The sequence below is a fragment of the Mustela putorius genome, unplaced genomic scaffold, assembly GCF_011764305.1.
Source record: "Mustela putorius furo isolate JIRA1106 unplaced genomic scaffold, ASM1176430v1.1 tig00000460_pilon_pilon_pilon, whole genome shotgun sequence".
Classification (NCBI taxonomy): Eukaryota; Metazoa; Chordata; class Mammalia; order Carnivora; family Mustelidae; genus Mustela; species Mustela putorius.
In genome coordinates this window covers 4,571,930-4,591,957 of record NW_025421389.1, presented here as the reverse complement: position 1 = coordinate 4,591,957, position 20,028 = coordinate 4,571,930, and the positions used below count along the sequence as shown (strand labels likewise).

The following is a 20,028-nucleotide window of genomic DNA, read 5'->3' as shown; positions in this document are numbered from 1 at the left end:
TCAATTTACATATATCATGTGGAGTTTTCTTTAACTTATTGCTATCCTAAGTTATCTCTACATAAAAAGGGTTTACACTGAAATTCTTCCGGGATTAGGAAAGGTCTACTCTTAACTTTGTGCATGCATGGATACATAACAGCAAACCCATGTGTGTAAATTATCTAGAAAAAATGCAGCTAAATACCTTTTACAAAAGACAACAAAAATTATCAATTCAGCCTAAAATATATAGAGAGGAAAGAGACTAGAAGACTGAAGGAAAAAATTTCAGTTAAAACTGTACCCTGATACTGCTTGCTGGGCTAGAATGAGTTACCTAACCTCTCTGAACTTCATTTTTCCTACCTGAAAGATGAAGGACCTTTATACACACACACACACACATACACACACACACGTATCTCAAAAATTTTGGAAATCTGGACAACAGTGGTTTAATCTAAGTTTTAACAGATTTTTATTTAATTCAGTCAATAAATTCTTAGTAATTATTGTCTCTGTTTAACCTCTGTTTAACTTAGTATTTCCACCCAATTTCTGAAAAATTTAGTCTCTTTTTATTTTCTATACATTTGTTAATAGTCTAAAGTAATTTAAGGTACTTACAAAAATTAAAAATAGAGCTACCCTATGACCCTGAAATTGCACTACTGGGGATTTACCCTAAAGATACAGATGTAGGGAAAAGAAGGGCCATATGTATCCCAATGTTCAAAGCAGCAATGACCACAATCACCACACTGTGGAAAGAGCCAAGATGCCCTTCAACAGACAGATGGATAAAGGAGGTATGGTCCATATATATAGTGGATTATTATGCCTCCATCAGAAAGGATGAATACCCATCTTTTGTACCAACATGGACTGGACTGGAGGAGATTATGCTGAGTGAAATAAGTTAAGAAGAGAAAGTCAATTATCATATGGTTTCACTTACTTGTGGAGCATAAGGAATAACACGAAGGACATTAGGAGAAGGAAAGGAAAGGTGATTAAGGTGAAATTGGAGAGGGAGACAAACCATGAGAGACTGTGGACTCTGAGAAACAAACTGAAGGTTTTGGAGGGGAGGGGGGTGGAAGGTTTGGTGAGCCTAGTGGTGGGTATTAAGGAGGGCATGTATTGCATGGAGCACTGGGTGTGGTGCATAAACAATGAATCCTGGAACACTGAAAAAATAAAATTTTAAAAAATACTACCATGAAATAATAAGTTGTTCACATAGAATTGAAGTAGTGAATTTAACCTTCTATTGCATGTAGCACTATGATGTTATTATGCTACAACTATAATGTAATTATAATTTATTAGCCATTTTATGCCTTAAAATATGGATTTATAAAAAAAATTGAAATGAATTCCTCATATTTCTGAAGATAAATAGAGTTGTTTAGGGACACAATTAACTTCTGATCCTTCTTTTTTCTGAATCAAAATAAATGATAGTTCTATTTTAAATTTTTTGAGGAAACTCCATACTGTTTTTCACAGTGGTTGTGCCAGTTTGCATACCCACCAACAGTGCATGAGGGTTCCTTTATCTCCACATACTTGTCAACATCTGCTGCTTCTTTTGTGTGTTTGTTGTTGCTGTTGTTGTTTTTCCATTCTATAGGTGTGAAGCGATATCTCATTTTAGTTTTGATTTGCATTTGCCTGATGACAAGTGACATTGAGGAACTTTCAATGGGTCAGTTGGACATCTGGATGTCTTCTTTGGAGAAATGTCTGTTCTTGTCTTCTGCACATTTTAAAATTATATTATTTGTTTTTTGGGTGTGAAGTTGTATAAGTTCTTTACATACTTTGGATATTAACCCTCTATCATATATGTCATTTGCAAATAACTTCACCCCCCAATACAAATTCAAAAGGCTACATGTACCCTATCAATAGCCAAATTATGAAAGAAGCGTTAGTATCCATCAATAGGTGAATGGAGAAAGAAGACATATATGAAAGAATATTATTCAGTCATAAAAAAAGAATGAAATCTTGCCATTTGCAACAATAGGGGTGGAGTTAGTATAATGCTAAGCAAAGTAAGTTGGTCATAGAAAGACATACACCATGTGATTTTACTCATATGTGGAATTTAAGAAAAAAACCAAATGTGCAAAGGGGAAAAAAAGAGAGAGAGACAAAATAAGAAATAGACTCTTAACTATTCAGAACAAACCGATAGTTACCAGAGGGGAAGGGAGTGATGGGTGAAATAGGTGATGGGGATTAAGGAGGGCACTTGTGATGAGGACTGCATGCCGTATGGAACTGTACACTATATTGCACACTTATAGCACTGTATGTTAACTATACTGGGACTAAAAGAAAAACTTAATAATGTTAGAAGCAGGCATTTCTAGTCCATTGATAATGTTAACTTACTCGCCAGTAAAGGTGTAAAATCTTTTACTTTCTTATACTTTGGGGTAAAGGGGAGAGAAATAGAAACAAAAGTCAGAACAAAGTTTAATCAATAGTTTATCAGCTTTGGAACCTTGCATCTTTTCTATATCTATCATCACTAATTTGTACAAAGCTCAGTGGGATGATTCCAATATAAATTAATAGAGGAAAGATCTTTATAATATACATTTTGTTCTGAAATATTTCAAAGAATGATTTAGTAAGCCTGGAAGCAGAAGGAAACTATATTGTCTTCCAAAAGTCACCATGATGGGAAAAAAAAGAGATTTAGGTTATCATCTAAATGCTTGCTTCAGTCAGTTATCATCAAAATAGAATTCTATTTTAATGAACGAAGAACTAAATTGTCTTAAAATAACTGGGGAGGGAATGAAATAAAAAACACTTCTTCAGAACAAATAAGGACCCAAAAATGACAGGAAGGATGTCCCTCCCTGTTCCCTAAGGCATTAACAAATATGTATTGAGCTCCTATTATGTGTCATTTAAGAATTTAAAATGTTATCTAAATAGAAGGTAATATCTACTCACAATTACATTATGGTCTTATTAGAGATGAAAGATATTGCACACATGAGAAAAATTCAAGGAAATTTAAGCCATAATGAAAGTAAGTCTTAAATCATAGGTTTTAATTCCAGTGTTAAGAGTTCATAATGGAGGCAGGATAGTGTAGACGAAAGGAACATAGTCTGGAGCAGTCTGTTGTAGTTGGACAGGTTGGCTGAAAAGAAAATAGTCAAAGTTACTACAGGACTCATAGTTGCAAACTTTCCTCAAAGTCTTTGGGGGAGCAAAGACAATGTAAACATCAATAAAAATAGAAAAAGTACTTACATACCTATGTGAGAACTTCATATTTTAAAAACTGCAATGAAGTTAATTTAGCTAGAAGGAAAAGCTTAAGACATTTCCCTTAAATAGGAAAACTACCATCATTTGACCACATCATTAAAAGATGTTCAATAAGAAAAATAAGAAAGATTATTGAATGAGAAAAGAAAATCTAGAATTTGAAAAAAATTAAATGTGTAATATCACATTGAAAATGTCACAGTAAATAAATCTTATCCCTGCAGTCATCTGAAAAGACATTTCCTTTAGGAATTAATAGGTAGCTCTTTCTCCAAACTCTGTTGCTGCTATTATGACTTGTGTTTCTTTTTCAAATAAAATGTCAACATCCAAGGAACTCAAACATAGCAGCTACGTACATCAACATCTCACAGTCCACTTTATGAGGACAGCCTACAGAGAGAGAGGGAGACAGAGACAGAGACAGAGAGAGAAAGACAGAACCAGAACACCGGAGTTCTTGAAAGCCTCAGAGAGTACACATTTGGTGGGGGAGGTAGTCCCATAGAAGTTTGTGGTTCCTTGTAAGGTCATACTGGATTCACTGCCAGGAACAGCAATTGAAAGAAAATGTAACAAATCAGCTTCTCAATTAAGATAACAAAGGCTTCAGCTTCCTATGTACAGTACTTTTGTAACTGCTCTATGTTCTAGCTCTGAAGGTCAATAAGCATTCCCATGAATCTGCATACTTATATCAAAAGTACAAGGTGAACTTTGGCAAAGGAGGTGGCTCTGTGTTAGCTAGGCATTTTAGATTGTTACTGTAAACACAACAAAAAGCTAGCTAATTCCACACTATTGTTCAGGAATTAAAGAACATATTTATAAATGGCATCCAAAACTCAGAAGTGACCCCAGAGAGTTTTGAAAGTAGAGATTTATCTTTTGCATACTGAAAACTGCTCTTAGTTTTTTCTCATTCTTTCTTAGGGCATCTTCCACATGTCTACCAGCTATTTCTGAACTCAGTTAGCCTCAGGCTGCCCTAGCCTCCCCCACTCCAGCTCTTTGCTGCATACATAGGTATACATGGGTATACCTGTCTATGCTCTCTCCCCATGAATCCATTTTCTGGGAATTGCCTCATTAGGAAGTTGCTGATCAGTCAGAATACACCTTCCTATGGCATCTGTTTGTTAAAGGGAAGCGTGCTTCATCCATAGGAAATGGTGAGATTTCTCTTATCAGCTACAGGCCTTTTGGGAATAAATTTTTGGAGAGTAAGATCTTAGAATTTAGGTGAATAAAAAGGTATTTTTGAAAGAGTCATTTATTCTGTATATAATGGTATCTATGACTGAAATAGTTTGAAAACAAATGAAGTTTAATGCTTCTCCAATTACAGCTATGAAAGAAGATATAGCTATGAAGGAATAGAAATGTTTTCCAGTGAAACTCAAAGTATTGTATGTATCAATACACCTGGATCCATAAGTGGCCCCTGATAACACTTCTACATAAATTTGTATTTATTCTTTTAGGTTCTCTTTGAGTTCTAGCAAGACAAATGAGGCAGTAAATATATTTGAGATTCTACAATTCATGTTTATTGTTGGAAATGTCCAAACATCTTACAAATAACAGGCTTTAGGGCAGGAAAGGATTGGGACCATTCTGCTTGGCACTTTCAGTAAAGAACTTAAAACTTCAGGAAGTTTCAAAGGACCCAAAATCAAACCTTGACTTTTACCCTTGAGAGGATTGCGGGTGTAATGAGTTGGGTGTTGGAAGGACTAATATAGCTCAGCATGAATTAGTATTCAGCAAACAGCACCTAGGTTCTGTCATCTTCTTTACTTAACCCTGGAGCTTTTGGTGAACTCTGATTTTTTTTTTTTCATTTTTCTTAAAGATAAAAAAGGGGTGTTTCAATTAGAAATAAGTTTTTTTTTTTTAAGTACCTTAATCCAGGTAATACTTGCATTCTGTTATAGAGAAGAAAATTTTAGTACATGCCAACTGTCCATATGACCAGGCAAATTGTACAAATGAGACATACCGAATTAGGTGTAATTCTTATATTCAAGACAGATAAAGAGAGATAACAACAACCTAATCAATTATAGAAATCTCCTAAGAGTGTCAGAATACTTATGCTATCTATACTTTCTGGTTGGCACTTAGTGTGTCCTCCTTTGGTTTGCTATTCATCTTTCAGAAATTTTTCATCTTTTAAGGACTGAATCAAATCTCCTTTCTCATGATCATTTTCCTAATCTTCTTAGAAATAATTTCACCTTCTTAAGAAGACCTTTTAAAATATGGCAGCCACAGAAGGTCTACACAAAAGACTAGGGAACCCTGGAGAGCTTTGTTGAAAACAATAGGTGCAAATATTCCTTAGTTCTACCTCTCCTAAACAATACCAATTCTTTATTAAAATATCATATGAAATATCTTTTAAGGTCTATGCAGAATTTTTAGTAGATAAGATTCTTAGCTTAGTAAGAATTTTTTAAATTTAAGGAAATTTAAAGTCCAAATGTTTGAAGATATTCCTTTTTATTTCATACTATTTCCTCTACTTATCTATTAACATTATATTTCCTAAGGATTATTGTTTCACTCATAACAAGGCTCAAATACCTTTGATGTTTAAGGCATCATAAATAAAAATAAAATAGAAATAGTAATTCAACCTATGCCCCTAAATAATGTCTATGGAATCTTATGACATTAGAATAACAACTTAATTTAGCATAACTTTTTTTTTTCCATTTTTTCCAATGCTGCAGCTAGACTCTTTAAAAACTTTTTAAAAGTTTTAAAAACTCTTTAAGAAAGAGTTCAGCTGCAGCTAAATTCTTTAAAAATCCTTATGTTTTGGGGGTGCCTGGGTGGCTCAGTGATTAACCACCTTTGGTTCAGGTTGTGGTCCCAAGGTTCTGGGATCAAACCCCTTATCAGGCTCCCTGCTAGTCAGAAAGCCTCCTTCTTCCTCCCTGACTCCCCCTGCTTGTGTTCCTTCTCTTGCTATCTCTCTCTCTGTCAAATAAATAAATAAAATCTTTTAAAAAATTCCTTATGTTTTTATTGATTCTAATTTGCAAAGCTTCTACAATCACTGTCTGATTGTGCATTATCTCATCTGGAAAAGCAGCTCAGATGGAAAGCAAGCATTTTATTATGACCACATTCAAAAGAAGCACAGAAAAATGAAGCTCAGAGAGATATTATGCCTCATCAAAGGGAAACTAGATGAGCTGAAGAAAGAATTGTGATCTTGACCTCTCTCCTGGTCCAGTTCCCCCTCCTCCTTTAGCTCCATGTTTGCTTAAAAGTTATGGCCTCTTCCTTTCTAAAGTGGGTCAATTTGGAAAACAAGAATTCTCTATTCTGAAGTGTTGGGGAGACACTGGCTGCCAGTCAGGCTGTCTACTACAAAGATTTAACCCCTGTGAAACTGTTTTCCAGAATTTTCTTAAAAAATGCAAAAAGCTTGAGACAGGTATTTGTAGTAGTGTTGTTTTCCTCCAGCATTAAATAAAAGTTTTGAAAGCCTGGTATTTGAAACTATGTTTTTTCATCCTTGCTGTATTTCCCAGCAGTCCTAGCAACATGGAAGATTCTCATTTGTCATTTTGATTCTGCACCTGAGAATGCACACCTATTATATTTATATTTTATAATGCATTTTTAAGCCAAATCACATGATACAACCAAGAAGCCCAGTGCTCCATTAGCCTACTTCTGGCATATGATAAACAGGAAAATTATCAGTCTTGGTGGAAACTCTATTCCTTCACTAGGACTTAAAGAATCAATAAGAATCTATAACTTTCCATGAGAGTTACTGCTTCTGAAGAAAAAATTAAAAGTCTTTTAAGAGTGTTGTACTTACAGGGAACCTGGGTGGCTCAGTGGTTAAGCTTTTGCTTTTGGCTCAGCTCATGCTCTCAGGGTCCTGGGATGCAGGCTGGTATTGCATTGGGCTCTCTGCTTAGCAGGAAGCCTGCTTCTCCCTCTCTCTCTGCCTGCTACTCTGCCTACTTGTGATCTCTCTCTTTGTCAAATAAATGAATAAAATCTTAAAAAACAAAGAGTGTCGTACTTTCTTGTTATTGCAGTACCTTATTTTCACATCTATAAAATTTAGGTGACACCTATTTTCCACAGTTGATATAAAGAACTAATAATAATAATGATACTATTACATACTATTTAATGTAACACTAATAATATATGAGCAAACTTATAGAATCCCCATTTTACATGTCAGGATATTGAGGTTTAGAAAATCAGGATATAAATCCAGAAAGTGCAACTTCAGAATTTAACTACTATTCTATCTGAACTCTAATTTAAAGTTAAACCATCATTACAGGGGGGCCTTTAGAAATGGGAAAAAAACCCAAGCAGGAGAATTCTATGAAAATATAAAGATATAGATAGAAATGTAATATCTAGATATTAGATATTACATAGCATATAATATGTAAATGTATAATGGATACATAATATATAATAAGTATGATATATAAATATATAATGTAAAAATACATATATAGATATATGTGATAATGTAAATTATAATAGATATACATTAATACATAATATATAAAGGTATAATATAAATTATAATAGATATACAGATAGCTAATATATAGTAATATATAGATAATATATAGTAATATGTAGATAATATATAGATATGACAGATATGTAGATGCATAATATATGTGGGTATACAATGGGATATATAAAATATAGTGATATATAGTATAAAATACTTATCCAGAGTCAGAAACTTTCTTTTTTTATCTTTGCTTTTTTTTTTATTAAGCTCTTTACCTATCATTTATAAGGAAAGAAATAAGCAGCTTACACACAGTTTCTTCTGTTGAATTGGAAGTGGCCCAGAAATCTATGTATCTGAATGAAACTACCAAGAGATCAACTTGCATTAGGCTTAGGGCAGAGTCACAACTCAACAGGTCTGATGTCTCCTTTTTTTTCCTTCCAATTGCTACTCCTCACCATATAATTGTTCCAATCTACTCTGTAATAAAGAACACCATACTATGAGGAATTTGAAATTTCCAATAGTTTATTCTAATAGATCTAACCTATATTTCAAGAAGTGTTTGTCAAATTTTACCTCAGCATAGTACGTGGCTTCTCTCGCTAGGATGAAGCAGCAGCAGAGAAAACTCTTCCCTCAAGATGATGCTCGAAAAACTAAAACAAAAATAGAGATCAGGACCAAAATGTTCAGACAAAAGGATTTCAGTGAAGTGTTTTGTATTCATAAAGACCTGACAATACTGATTACAATTGGTGCTATACCAGAGGATTTGAACTAAAAGAATCTGGACAGTGGGAGGAAAAAAAAAAGAAAAAGTTGTTTTGTTTTGTTTCTGATGCCCCTGTGAGCCAATTTTAGAGGACTTCTTTTAAATGTTCATGTTCTTGGGGCACCATGGTGGCTCAGTGGGTTAAGCCTCTGCCTTCGGCTCAGGTCATGATCTCAGGGTCCTGGGATCGAGTCCCGCATCGTGCTCTCTGCTCAGCAGGGAGCCTGCTTCCTCCTCTCTCTCTCTCTGCCTGCTTGTGATCTCTCTCTCTCTGTTAAATGAATAAATAAAATCTTAAAAAAAAAAATGTTCATGTTCTTCAACACTTCCTAGTCATATTCAATCATCCTTACTTCACACAGAGAGCCAATATTTCCTTTGCCCATTCATTGTTCTAGATGAAATAATGCAACTTCCTTTCCACATCTTTAGATTTGGCTGAGCTCTCCTGTTCGTTAGCAGCTGCCCACACTCAAAACTCTGCCAGATTTTTTTTTTTTTTAAAGTGGAACCTGTTTACTTGTAAGGTAAATGAGGAAGTTGTGTTGGAGACAAGAACCTCAGATATTTGTTAAGAATTTCCTCAGCCAACAGGACCTATTCTTCAGCTAGAAGAAAAGAAAAATTGAAGACCTCCCCTAAAATTCACTGAAACAAACCAGTACCCATGAGTAGCATCTATGGTTATGTTGTTTGGTCCAACAAGCTTTTACCTTTCTGAAATATTTGCCATCATTTTGAAAATACGTTTTATACATGAACACTCACATTCCTGGCATCTCTTTAAAAACCAGAAAACCTAAGCCTACATTTTTTACATAATAACAATCATTTGGAGCTTCAAAAGTACTATGTACTCATCACAGCTCTACTTGCCTACTGCACATCTTCACATCTTTATATTACACTGATGAACTAGCAGGTATTCTAGCCTGAGACCCCTGCTAAACCATACTGTTTCGGCCCCACCACTGTCTGATGTTTCTATCCTTCATCTCTTCAATTTTCTTCATAACAAAAATCTTCATAACACACTGTAAGATCACTATTATCTCGATTTATCTGATGGGGAAACTCAGGTTTACAGATAAGAATTGCACAAAATTGGGGCGCCTGGGTGGCTTAGTCATTAAGGGTCTGCCTTCAGCTCAGGTTATGATCCCAGGGTCCTGGATCAGCCCCGCAACCAGCTCCCTGCTGGGCAGGAAGCCTGCTTCTCCTTCTCCCACTCCCTCTGCTTCTGTTCCCTCTCTCGCTGTGTCTCTCTCTCTCAAATAAATAAATAAAATCTTTAAAAAAATGCACAAAATTATACAACTAGGTCTATGGCTTAACCGGGATTCCAGCCAAGTTTTCTGATTCCAAGCCCAGCCCTATTTCCATTAAACTATAATTCTTGTGAACCAGTGAATCTGTAAGAACAAAATGTCCACAAGTATAAGCACACATATTGAAATATAATTTGCACTTACAATTAGCAAGTCAAAATGTTATGTAAAGATAATGAGATATATTTCTTCCTTGATAATGGGGGAATTGATGTTCTGCACAACTGCAGACAGCAATATTGGATTGGAGTCTAGGATGTAGGGTTTCAGACCCATCCATAACACTCATTCATGTTGTCACTCAAAAACGTCTCAAAAAGGCTCATTTCTATCTGGCCATAGGTGATGACATTTCATGGTCAGAGGCCTTCTACAGAGCCCCTCATCTCTGTCAGTCCACTTTCCTTCTATTTTCTCCTTGGCCTTTCTGTCTACAATTCTATCTTGTCCATCTGAAGTTGAGCAGCCTCTAGAAAGTGAGAGGAGGAGAGTACAACGGAAGCATATATTGTACGGAACGCACTATTTCTAGTTGAACTGTGTTGCTATGAGCTATTTGCTGCAATGATTAACTTCTTAAGCAAATTCATTGTATCTCATGGAATTATAAACAAAATTCATTATGAACAAAACATTCATTATTAAGGTTAAAGTCTGCAACTCTATACTACATAATTGGATTGGTGATTTCAGCCACTAAACATATGAATGGGGAGAAACACAGACTCAGTAAAGGTTTAAATGTGTATATTTGTGTACCATACATATAAATGTTAAGTCATATCTCACAAACGTTAGAGCTTCTGGTTCCTTGAAAAACACACATGAAATTAGCAGTACTTAGCCACCACGTGTGTTAAGGGTGTCCTTTCTACGTTGATTGCTATTGTTTAATTCTGCAAATGGTTTGGTTTAATGAAATGATGAGGAGGCAGGATATTTCATTTGACTGACTGTGAAAGAAACTCTACTACAACACTTAACCAAATGATGGTTCTCATAAAACAGCAATTTGGAGTTAATCCATCTTCCATGATGTCCTAAGCTCCGTCTTGCTTTTATTTTTATGGGCACAAAATGATTGTTCCAATTCCAGCCTCCCATCCATTTTCCAGGAAGGAAGAGTAAAAGGAAAAGCACAAGGAAGAAGGGGGTAGCAGTAGCACTTATTATAAAAACAAAAATTTCCCAGAAACTTCCTATTTATCACTTCTACTTATCTCAGTGGCAGAAACATGTCAGAAACTCCATATTGCAAAGGAGTCTGAGAAATAGACTTTCTCAACTATAGGGTTTTTCAAATCCACATTTCTATTATGGAAGAAGGGAGATCAGAGTTTGGATAGGCAACTTATACAGAGCACTTGCCCTGGGCCCATAGAATATGGTTTTATAGAGCTCACAGTCTAGTGGACCACTAATAGTTAATGGACAGATGCAACCCAGGCACTCTTCCAGTGAAATTATAATGCAGGATACGAGGCAGGGGATAATATCCAGAGTCTATTTTCTGAATGTAGCATACCCTAAAGCCATATATATACTCAGCCAGAGAACAGAGCTCTTCTTTACTTGTGAGGATTATACTAGCTAGTATAAGTAGCTAATCATACCAACTTCCAAATTGCTCTGTTGGAAGCTTTTGGCCTCATGGAAAGCTACTAGGGCAGCTCTTGGGCTCATAGCGTTTATATCCCTTCTCCTGAGAATCACTGTTTCCAAGATCTGCAGGTCTGCAGAAACCAAGTTAATTAGTTAACATAAAAATTCAGCCACATCTAACAGAGAACAGAGATTTTAAAGAAACTGGATATTTCTCTTTCATATAATAAGCAGATGGTCTATAAGGATGGTAGTTCTGCTCCATGAAATCATGCAGGGACCCTGACTTCCATCTTGTGGCTCCATCTAATCTAGAGAGTATACTTATCTGCGTAGAGGTATAAAATGACCTATCTTCCAATCAGCAAGATGAAGGAATGGAGGAAAGTAAAAACTTGTCTCCTATCTTTAAGAACCAACAATGAAGTTGTATGCATTTATCCTCTTACTTCGTTGACTGAAACTTAGTCACATAGCCACACATAACACCAAAGAGGCTAGAAAAGGTAATCTTTCTTTTCCAACTGCTATTTCCCTAGCTAAAAGTTAGGGTTTCTTTTGCTGTGAGAGAAAGAATAAGATTAGGAACAATGGGAAACAACCAACAGTCTTCACTGCACTCAGCTATAAAGCAGAAGAACTCAGGTATTTCCAAAGCTATGGTCCCATAATTATTATTTCAATTGTCTATCTCTACTTAACAAAATATGTCAAAATCTAGTAGCATAAACCCATTTGTTATTTATCATAATTTTATGTCAGAGTTTGGGGAGATTCATTCTCCTGCCCACAGAAGTTCTCTGGAATTACACAGACCTAGCCTCTGGGCTGTATTAGAAGGTCAAGGATGGTGTCACTCACATATTTCATATTTTGGTGCTCCTCTATGTGGCCTCTCTCTTTCCCTCACAAGGCATCAAATAATTGATTAGACTACTCCAAACTGCTTTATAGCATAGTAGCTGGCTTCCCCCAACTGCCAAAACTGTTATAGTCCAAGAGCTGCCACAGCACTTCTACCACATTTTATTAGTCAAGGCAAGTCATAAAGGCAGACTAGATTCAGGAGGAAGGTTAATAGCTCCAGTTTTGATTCTTCCTTGTCCATCCCCAGCCACAGAAACTAGTTGGTCCTTAAGTAATCCCCTGCTGTTTTCATTAATCAAGTTTTTTTTTTTTTAAATTCAGTTAGCCAGCATATTATATGTTGTTAGTTTTAGATGTACTATTCAGTGATTTATCAGTTGTGTGTAACACCCAGTGCTCACCACATCACATGCCCTCCTTAGTGCCCATCACCCAGCTATACCATGCCTACACCCAGCTCACCTTCTGCAACCCTGTTTGTTTCCCAGAGCCATGAGTCTCTAGAGAACTCTTTAATCGAGTTTTATAAATACTAATGAAGTCAACTCTTTTAAAACTTCCAAGGGGCATTTTTTTGTTTAAGGCAATATTTCTCACCTAAACAGAATTTATAGCTATGTATTAGTTTAAAATCTATATTAGGAAAAAATGGTTATCACCTTAAACCATATTTCATAAATACTGTTGTGATAACGCTAAAAATAAAAAACCTAGGCATAGTCCTAGATTTGAGTCAATATTTTAAAAATTTTTTAAGATTTTATTTATTTATTTGACAGACAGAGATCACAGGTAGGCAGAGAGGCAGGCAGGGTTGGGGGGAAGTGGCTCCCTGCTGAGCAGATGCTGAGCATCCTGGGCTCAATCCCAGGATGCTGAGATCATGACCTGAGCTGAAGACAGAGGCTTAACCCACTGAGCCACCCAGGTGCCCTGAGTGGGTTTTCTTAAGTAAATAATATTAAGGTTATAGTTGGGCATAGCAAAATTTATATAGGGGATACATGACACCTGAAAGTGGGAAACACTGGTTTAGGGAAAAGAGCATGGAAGTTGGTTTGAAAATTCTTAGTGCGAGTCCTAGCTCTAACAAGAACAATCATTAAACCTCTATAAGTCTTAAATACTATACTTATAATAAAATGAGATGATTATATTTCCTATTTTGCAAAATTTAGAGAATTTTAAAAGCGAATTCATATAAAGTTTAACTTGTAAAAGTTAAAACACAATGTAAGTTTAGGGACTTCTAAATAAAAACTTACCTTCTCTTTCCTAGGCTCAAGCAGGATGAAAATAGGACACCATCCACTTAGAAAAATTATATCATCATTTAGAACATCATTAGAACATCAAATTCCTGGAAGGCATCACATTCCTTCGGGACATTATACATATCTCAGTAGGCAGGGGCTAATCTTTTTGATTTCTGCAATAATATATTCAGAAAAGTAATAATCACCACAGCAGTAAACATAAGAGGGTAGATGTTCAAAGCCATTTGAGGAGGGGAAATTTATCTTGGCCAGTTGGGATAATCTTAGTTTCAATTTCACCTTCAGTTCAATATTATTTTTGCTGTTCCATTGGGCTGCGCCTCTCTTGTTTACTCAACCAACATTTTCATACACATACACGTACACACACACTCATCTCTTACATTGGCCCTGCTCCTCTCTTCCCTCAAAGCTCAACTAAAATCTCATATTTGAAGACTACAGATTCTGAAATTATACTTAATATTTCTAAAAAATTGCTTTTTGAATGAATTTATCTGGAAGCACCTAAATCAAATCGTCTCCCAGAAAGCAAGCTGGAGTCTTTAGGTTGGAATCTAAAGTTAGTTTTGGAAATTAAGAACATTGTGTCTTTTTATACCCACTGTTTGTAAGCAGATGAAACTTTGAAAAACCATGTAAAACATCCTTGAACACATGTTTTTATACTTTTGTATTACACATTTCCCAAAATTGGATTACTGGAGTCCAGCTACTGGGGTCATAGTATATGTGTATTTAATTTTGTTTATCAAATTTTGCTAAATATTTTCAATCAAAATGTTGAAGAAATTCACAGACAATTTACAGGTAAGAGTTCCCATTATCCTGCAACCTCAGTAGAACCAGATGTGATCTCCATAGTTCTGCCAGTCATCCAGTGGAAAATGGTATCTTATTGTCAGTTTAATCTGCATTTTTTAAAATAATGAGGCTGGACATCTTTGCAAGCACTTATGTTCATTTCCTCTTCTTTAAATTGCCTTACGGGGTCCCTTGATCTTATTTCCATATTATATTCCACCAGTTAATTCATAAGAGTGGTTTTGTATATTAAGGATATCACCCTGTCTCTTGTGTTACAAATATTTTTTCCAGTCTAAAAGACATCTTTCAACTTTATGATGTGTTCTTACTGTATAAAATTTAAAAATTTTATGTCATTAAGATTGTTCTTTCCTTTGAGATTTTATGGTTTCTTGCTTTAAGATGGTCTCCCATACGCAAACTCCTGATACTTCTTCTAATTTTTTTTACTTAAATGCAAGGATTTTATAAATTCTTCTATCAATCTATTAGAAACTAGCAAGTTTCTAACAACTGGACTCTTGTGTGTCCTGTGATAGCCACACTTTTGTATAAAGTGTGAAGGAGTTCTAATTTTGTTTCCTTCCCTTTTGACAGCAAATTATTAAATCAACCTAACTTATTAAATTTTATTATACATTGTTTCTCCATATGCTTAAATATACTTTTTTGGCTTTTTTTTTTAACTAAATACTTGCTTAATCCAATGATAATTCTATAGTGTTTTAATTTAACTTAAAATTATATTAATAACATAGCATAAATGCCCTCATTTTTTTCTGTCAAAAAAGCCTTGGCCCTTTTTATTTTCCTTGAACACTTTTTTTTATATGAGCTTCAAATCATTTGTCTATTTCTAAGAAAAAGAAAAGAAATGGAATTTTGTCTAATTTCCATTAAAACTAGAATTAATATATGGTATGTTGGCATTTTTAAGTATTAATTCTTACCATCCTAGAAGGGTTTTATTTTACATCTTTTCATAAGTTGTTCATAGTTCCCTAACTTTCTTGATATATGTATTTCTATGGATTTCATTCTTTTTTGCTGTCATAAATGTAATTTATTGGTTATTACCAAGACAGAAGATCTCTTAATTTCCATATATTAATTTATAGTCATACACCTTACCAAATTCTCTTACCCATTCTAATAGATTATTTTGTCTGTTTTATGGCAAAGTCTCTTGGTTTTCTAGGTACATAATCGTATTTTCTGAAAATAAAAAAAATATCTTTTTCTCTGCTTTTTACAAGAAATAAACCAATTATTTCATCTTACCAAATTTGTAAAAACTGCCCACACAGTGTTGATTAATCATTAAGAGAGAAATCTTGTCTGTTTTCTAATTAAATAGAAAAAGACTCCAACATTTTGCTGTTGGTCTGAGGCAAACAGTGTTTACAAGTATGTTAGTTACCACTTCATTGCCTTCAGTTCCAAAGAGATTATCCCTGCTTTATGCCACGGAGGGTAGAGCTTGAAAACATTTCTCCCTTGCCACTTGGTACAACACTAGACTTTGTCAGTTGAGAGGAAGAGGGACACTAAGCAGATCAGGTAGGGGCAGCCCAGTGACATTCATTTCTATGGTTCTTCCTTACCAGCTTGCACTACCCAGCTAATTTTTCTTTTCTTTTTTTTAAGATTTTATTTATTTATTTGACAGACTGAGATCACAAGTAGGCAGAGAGGTAGGCAGAAAGAGAGTGAGAAGCAGGCTCCCCGCTGATCAGAGAGCCCAATGTGGAGCTCAATCCCAGGATCCTGGGATCATGACCTAAGCCAAAGGCAGAGGCTTTAACCCACTGAGCCACCCAGGTGCCACCCCCCCACCCCCCAGCTAGCTTTTCTGCCACAAGTAGTCAGTTTCCTGTAGTTCAGCTCCAGCCCTCACTCACTAGCAAGTTTCTAACAACTGGACTCTTGTGTGTCCTGTGATAGCCATACCATTTACAATAAGGTCTGTATCTCACCTTCAAGTGGGCTTTTCTTAGTTTTTAGTTCGCTTGAACTCTCCTGTTGTCCTATAGGTAGTAGTTGCTTCCAGCATGTGCTATCTCTATATTTCTAAGAGTTCCATGTGAGGCTCTTTATAGTCACTATTCAGGGGCGCCTGGGTGGCTCAGTGGGTCAAGCTGCCGCCTCCGGCTCAGGTCATGATCTCAGAGTCCTGGGATTCAGCCCCGCGTGGGGCTCTCTGCTCAGCGGGGAGCCTGCTTCCCTCTGTCTCTGCCTGCCTCTCCGCCTACTTGTGATCTCTCTCTGTCAAATAAATAAATAAAATCTTTAAAAAAAAATTAGTCACAATTCAGAGTTAACAAATCTTTAATTTTAACCTGTTCTACTTACTAAGGGCTTTTCTTTTAGCTACTCTGTACACAACAGCCATTTGGTACTCGTTGTGTTGCGGAGGAGGTAAGTCAATGTGGAGTTGGAATTTTTGAATCATCATATCTATGCCCCTCCTCCTGGAAAAAAAAGTGTTCATTTATAGACATTTACTATACAACCTAGAGAATTCACACCTCCCATCCCCACCACCTGCATCCACCCTTAAAACTCAAATTGAAGTCCCTGGATTTTATAGGAAGAATTAAGTAATCAATATCCAAGTCTTGATTGGTGCCTGTAGTGCTCCCAAAAAGAGGAATAGCTTAGGCCAAGTGAGTCCACATCACCAAATTTACTAATCAATTTCAGTTACTCACTCTACCCAGTAATTTTGGCAGCCTTTTTCAGCCTTGATAACTCTGCTCACTGTCTTTATTGCTGATTCCTTCCTCAGCAACCTACACACATCTGAGCCCATATGAATCCTCTAAATTACTCATTCAAAATGGTCATGTCATGTCACTCTGACCTCTCAAATGAGTCATTTCCTTGTTCTGGCCTTGTTCATTTTTTCTAGGGTTTATGAAACATTGTCTCTCTAGCCCCATTCTTGCAGTGCCTGACTGAACATTCATCTGAATTTATCCTTCCATTTCAGTCTTCCTAATGGTAAATCTGAGTACATTATTCTCCTACCTTAACCCTCTTTACCTCCTCAGATTGGTCTTCATGCAATCAATTCTGTTTTTTAGACTTTTTTTTTTAACCTCATTCTGTACTACTGCAATCACATCAATGAACCCGTGCAAGCACCCAATTTTGCAGCCTCTTAGAACTAGATCTAATCCATCAGAAACTTCATTCTGTGATGTTCTATCCTTTAGGATTTACTTAGGATATTTCTTTCTGCATATAAAACCTCCTCTGATCATCTCTGCCTTACTTTGCCCTCTAAGTTTTAGGGTTATTGTGTGTTCTTCTCACACTTTGTGCCTCTACCACACTTACCTTCATTCATGTCTGTCTCCTTCATTGAAATATGAACTCCTTAAAACAAAGACCATGTGTAATTCTTTTTTGAAAGCTGAGAAACTAAAACAGTGCTTGGCATTATGTTAGTTGAAAAGGATGAAGACATAAAACAGGAAAAAATATACAGTGGAAAAAAGACAGTCTCTTCAATAAATGGTGCTGGGAAAATCAGACAGCTATGTGTAGAAGAATGAAACTCGACCATTCTCTTACACCATACACAAACATAAACTTGAAATGGATAAAAGACCTCAACATGAGGCAGGAATCTATCAAAATCCTAGAGGAGAACATAGGCAGTAACCTCTTTACATTGGCCACAGTAAGTTCTTTCAAGACATGTCTCCAAAGGCAAAGGAAACAAAAGCAAAAATGACTTTTGGGACTTCATCAAGATCAAAAGCTTCTGCACAGTAAAGGAGACAGTCAACAAAACAAAGAGGCAACCCACAGAATGGGAGAAGATACTTGCAAATGACACTACAGACAAAGGGCTGATATCCAGGATCTATAAAGAACTTAAACTCCTCAACACACACAAAACAGATAAGCACATCAAAAAATGGGCATTAGACATAAAGACACTTTTTCAACGAAGACATACATATCACTAACAGACACACGAGAAAATGTTCATCATCATTAGACATCAGGGAGATTAAAATCAAAACCACATTGAGATACCACCTTGAACCAGTTGAAATGGTCAAAATTAATAAGAAAGTAAACAACAAGGGTTGGAGAGGATGTGGAGAAAGGGGAACCCTCTTATGCTATTGATGGGAAAGCAAGCTGGTGTAGCCAATTTGGAAAACAGTGTGGAGATTCCTTAAGAAATTAAAAATAGAGCTTCCTTAGGACTCTGAAATTACACTGCTGGGTATTTACCCCAAAGATACAGATGTAGTGAACAGAAGGGCCACCTGCACCCCAATGTTCATTGCAGCAATGGCCACAGTAGTCAAACTGTGGAAAGAACCAAGATGTCCTTCAACTGACGAATGGATAAAGAAGATATGGTCCATATATACAATGGAATATTATGCCTCCATTAGAAAGGATGAATACCTAACTTTTCTATCAACATGGATGAGACAAAAGGAGATTATGCTGAGTGAAAGAAGTCAAGCCTGGAGAGTCAATTATAAGATGGTTTCACTTACTTGTGGAACATAAGGAATAACATGGAGAAATGGAGAGGAGAGGGGAAATCAGAGGGGGAGGTGAACCATGAGAGACTGTGGACTCAGAAACAAACTGAGTGTGCTGGAGGGGAGTGCGTGGGGGATTCGGTGAGCCTGGTGGTGGGTATTAAGGAGGGCACATATTGCATGGAGCACTGGATGTGGTGCACAAACAATGAATTTTGGAATACTGAAAAAAAAAAGGATATATAAAAACAAACAAACAAACAAAGAAATAGAGCTTATCCCAGCCCTCCCCTATCACCCACTTTATTCCTCCCCTGTCTCCAACTCCTCTATTTGCCTCTTCCTCTGTGCAATGTGGAATCCCAGTCTACTTCAGAGAGCTCCACTCCTTTTAGCTTCTTACCTCAGCCAAAACATGGTTGGATGATGACATACTCCACCAAATTACAATTAATTCACACTTGTCTTTCTCTATATCCAACCTATCTTCTTTGTCATAGCTTCTGTGATTTTCTGGGTTCATAATAGGACCCATCTCTGCACTTACACTTTTAACATTTCATCATATAACTTCTTATTGACTTTTACTTACCTGTTACCCATAAACCATGGTCCTTTTGAAAGGATAATATCTAATTTACTCAAGATTTCCAATGACTTGCACAAGTCTTGGTATACAATAATTGCCTTTTGAGACTGGTTCAAACACTCATTGAATTTTTCTGTTTTCTCCATAAAATTCTGACAAATGGTCAGTCATCCAAATCCATTTGAACACTCCCTACAATGAAAAGCTGTTTCTTGAGTTCTCTTTTTAGAATACTTGATGATAAGTGTTAAGACTTATAATTATAAAAAGATATTTGCAAATGACATTACAGACAAAGGGCTGGTTTCCAAAAGCTATAAGGAACTTCTCAAACTCAACAACCAAAAAACACATAATCCAGTCAATAAATGGGGAGAAAACATGAATAGTCACTTCTCCAAAGAAGAAATACAAATGGGTAGTAGACACATGAAAAAATGTCCCAACATCACCAGCCAT

The 20,028-nt window shown here is 36.0% G+C and overlaps 1 long non-coding RNA gene across 1 annotated transcript; it reads right to left on the bottom strand.

The window, feature by feature from the left end:
* Window positions 1–3,043: 3,043 nt before the first annotated feature.
* On the bottom strand, window positions 3,044–16,643 carry LOC123392169. The gene is made up of 5 exons (XR_006606864.1): window positions 16,440–16,643; window positions 13,645–13,808; window positions 8,387–8,466; window positions 8,114–8,287; window positions 3,044–3,154 (listed from the first exon to the last, which is right to left on the bottom strand). It is a non-coding gene; the product is annotated as an uncharacterized LOC123392169 (long non-coding RNA).
* Between the last annotated feature and the right edge of the window lie 3,385 nt (window positions 16,644–20,028).